The following is a 3,855-nucleotide window of genomic DNA, read 5'->3' as shown; positions in this document are numbered from 1 at the left end:
GAATAACTTAATGGTTTAGGGAAAAAAAAAAAAAAGCCTGGGCACAGGACTGTAAACCCGGCACTTTGGGAGGCTGAGGTGGGCAGATTGCTTGAGCACAGCAATTCAAGACCAGCCTGGGAAACATGCCCAAACCCTATCTCAAAAACAACAAAAAAATACAAAAATTAGCCTGGCATGATCATGTGTGCCTGTAGATACAGGGTTTTGCCATGTTGACCAGGCTGGTCTTGAACTCTTGGGCTTAGGCAGTCCTCCCTCCTTAGCCTGCAAAAGTGCTGGGATTATAGGCATGAGCCAACTGTAACTGGCTTTTGGTTCTTTCTAATAAGACATCTTCTTATAATTAATTTCTCTTGTCAGATTTGGACTTCATGATTAGAAATGGGTTGCTTTCTTTTCTTTCTTTTTTTTTTTTTGTTTTTGCGATGGAGTTTTGCTCCTGTTGCCCAGGCTAGAGCATAATGACACAATCTCGGCTCACTACAAACTTCCGCCTTCCAGTTTCAAGCAATTCTCCTGCCTCATCCTCCCAAGTAGCTGGGATTACAGGCGTGTGCCACCATACTCGGCTAATTTTTGTATTTTTAGTAGAGATGGTGTTTCACCATGTTGGCCAGGCTAGTCTCAAACTCGTGACCTAGTGATTCACCCACCTTGGCATCCCAAAGTGTTGGGATTACAGGCAATGGCCATTATGCCAGGCCCTGGGTTGCTTTTTTTGGTAAAGTCTCATATGTTTTATCCAGTATTCTCAAGAGTGGGAAATAGTTATCCTTTGAAAGTAAGTTATTTTTCTTCTTTCTTAATTCTTTGTTTTTCTGGCTTTGCCACCCAGATTGGAGTGCAGTGGCACCATCTTAGCTCACTGCAACCTCCACTACCCGGGCTCAAGTCATCCTCCCAAATTGGCCTCAGAAGCACTGTATAGTACTTCCTAGCAGTTGCCTCAATGACACACAGAGTTCCTGCAAGCAGCTATAAGAGCTTGCTCTAAAGAGAAAGCTCCAAATGGGAGGAGATTTACTTTAATGGACATTTTTACTGGTAGGCATTACATTTTTCAGATCATCCATTGTCTATCAGCTTATTCTGAGCGTATGAAAAAATTAGGTTTCCCACCGGGCACAGTGGCTCACGCCTGTAATCCCAGCACTTTGGGAGGCTGAGGTGGGTGGATCACCTGAGGTCAGGAGTTCAAGACCAGCCTGACCAATATGGTGAAAACCTGTCTCTACTAAAAATACAAAAAAGTTAGCTGGGTATGGTGGTGTGCGCCTGTGGTCCCAGCTACTAGGGAGGCTGGGACAGGAGAGGTGCTTGAACCTGGGAGGCGGAGGTTGCAGTCAGCCGAGATTGTGCCACTGCACTCTAGTCTAGGTGACAAAGTGAGATTTTTTCTTAAAGAATAAATTAAGCGCCCAATCAGAAAAGAGAAGAAAATGAAGTACTATGAAATGGATGCCTTTACCAACACTGAATGTCACATTCCTTCTGCCAGCCAGCTCAACTTGGTAGAAGCAGCTTTCTAGATAGCTCATTAAGGGTTTTTGTGAGTCATTATCACTACATTCTTGAGGTCATTCTCTCAGACAAAGCAGAGCTATGACAAGGTGGTATCCTAGAAATAGAAGCTATAATGACCTGAGGATTATGTCACAGAAGCTCTGTTCTCCTAGGGCTAGGATCCACACCCAAAAAATTTTGACATTTCAGGCCTTATAGTTTTCTTAAAGTTAATCTGACACAAGAAGACTTGGATCTCTCAACAATGTATGTTCTCAAAACCCTTCTCTCTAACGGCCTCAGTATTAGGATATAACCTGGAGTTTCTTTCTACTCTTTTTTCGAGAAAAGGACTTGTTCTCTCACTGTGGCCTGGGCCTCCTGGGATCAAATGAAGCTCCTACTTTAACCCCTCATGTAACTGCTACCACAGGTGCACATCACCACACCCAGCTAATTAAAAACATTTTTTTTTTAGAGACAGGGTCTTCCTACATTGCCCAGGCTGGTCTCAAACTCTTGGGCTCAAGTGATCCTCCCAACTCAGACTCCCAAAACCTGTCTTGGCCTCCCAAAGTGTTGGGACTACAGGTGTGAGCCACTGTGCCTGGCCTAACCTTGGGTTTCTAACTAATCATATCCCTGCTACTAGAGTTCACTGGATATCTTAGGGAAGAAATTTACTAAGAAACAGAGAAATGACTTGAAATCTGAGTGGCCCTGCATGTTAACACAAAGCACAGTAAAAGAAAATAGAAAAGAAATAATTTACCAGAGTGCCACAGAATAAGCAAGGGCCAGAGCCCTCTTGTTCACAGACAATGCGCCCACAGATGAGACAGTTATTGATGAGCTTGTGCTTCTGGCCCAGGCAATCACAAGGGTGGCGACCAGGGAGCAGGACTGCAAGTCTGTCCTGTCCCTCTCTTGTGTATAAATTGACAAACTTTGTCTTCTTCTTTACAGAGTTGCTGTTGTCTTGTGCCTAATTGTACAAAGACATCAGAATAACATCAAATAATTAATGACAATGTAAAGAATCAAGGGAGAAAATGCTCAGTTCTGTTCAACAACAACTTATATACTATCCAAGGACCAAGAAAGAAGGCAGGGAAAGGAAGAAACACAAATCAGTTATAATCAAGGGTCTGAGAAAAGGTTATACTCTAGAAAAACTAGCTAATATTACCTTGCCTTTTCTGCTAGTAGCTTTCAGCCCATTACTATGGCTAGTGGAAGTAAATGTAGATCTTAATTGGTGATCTTACAATTTCCAATAAGCCACCATGCCCAGCTAATAATTTCCTAAAACACTTTTCTCTATTTTCCTTTGCACCTATTATTCCCTCTATCAGGAGTGTTCCTAGCTCATCTCTTTACATACTGGCTCCTTTTCAATGTTCAGATCTCAGTTACAATTTCTCCCCCTTGGAGATGGTTTCCCCAAACATTCTACCTAAACTCTGTCCACCAATTACTGTCTATGAAACTGTCCTTTTTATTTCTTTCATGGCAATTTTCACATTCTATAACTGTTTAAACAATTTTTTTCTTTGCTTTTTTCTGAGCCACAAAAATGTAATCTCTAAGAAAGCAAGAAAATCTAGTATGTCTTATTTACTGATATATCTCTAATGTCTATATCAGCACTTCACATACAGTAGAAACCCAACAAGTTTCTGAATAACTACATAAACTGCCTATGGAAATTTAAACCCTAGGCAACATGGCAATACCCTGACTCTACAAAAAACACAAAAATTGGCCAGGCATGGTGGCGCATGCTGGTAGCCTAGGTACTCAGAAGGCTGAGGTGGAGGGATCTCTTGAACCCAGGAGGCAGAGACTGGAGTGAGCTGAGAATGAGCCACTGCATTCCAGCCTCGGCAATAGAGCGAGACCCTGTCTCAAAAACAAAAACAAAAAATTCAAGACAGATTTTTCTTACAGGTCCAAAAATAAAACTCTAAGTATAGTTGATTCTCATTACTTGTAGATCCAGATCAGGGATTCAGCCTACTTACCAAAATTTATCCGTAACTTAAAAATCAGTATTCCGGCCAGGCGCGGTGGCTTGCGCCTGTAATCCCAGCACTTTGGGAGGCCGAGGCGAGTGGATCACAAGGTCAAGAGATTGAGATCATCCTGGTCAACATGGTGAAACCCTGTCTCTACTTAAAAAATACAAAAATTAGCTGGGCTTGGTGGCACGTGCCTGTAGTCCCAGCTACTCGGGAGGCTGAGGCAAGAGAACTGCTTGAACCTGGGAGGCCGAGGTTGCAGTGAGCCAAGATGGCGCCACTGCACTCCAACCTGGTGCCTGGCAACAGAGCAAGACTCTGTCTCAAA

The 3,855-nt window shown here is 42.9% G+C and overlaps 1 protein-coding gene across 2 annotated transcripts in view; it reads right to left on the bottom strand.

Annotated features, from left to right (window-relative positions):
• The window catches only part of LOC108288887 (activating signal cointegrator 1), a 70,551-nt gene extending 68,033 nt beyond the window's left edge, over window positions 1–2,518 (bottom strand). Inside the window, exons 1-2 of one of the 2 annotated variants that reach the window (XM_037731205.1) lie at window positions 2,391–2,487; window positions 2,279–2,303 (exon numbers count right to left, since the gene is read on the bottom strand). The gene's annotated coding sequence lies outside the window, so the exon portion shown is untranslated. Of the gene's footprint in view, window positions 1–2,278 lie in introns of both variants that reach the window. The other variant, XM_017508070.2, reaches the window with a different exon arrangement.
• Window positions 2,519–3,855: the final 1,337 nt, after the last annotated feature.

The sequence above is a fragment of the Cebus imitator genome, unplaced genomic scaffold (genome assembly GCF_001604975.1).
Source record: "Cebus imitator isolate Cc_AM_T3 unplaced genomic scaffold, Cebus_imitator-1.0 Scaffold386, whole genome shotgun sequence".
NCBI classification, from domain to species: domain Eukaryota; kingdom Metazoa; phylum Chordata; class Mammalia; order Primates; family Cebidae; genus Cebus; species Cebus imitator.
Note: the sequence above shows the minus strand (reverse complement) of the source record. Positions and strands in the feature narration are given on the sequence as shown.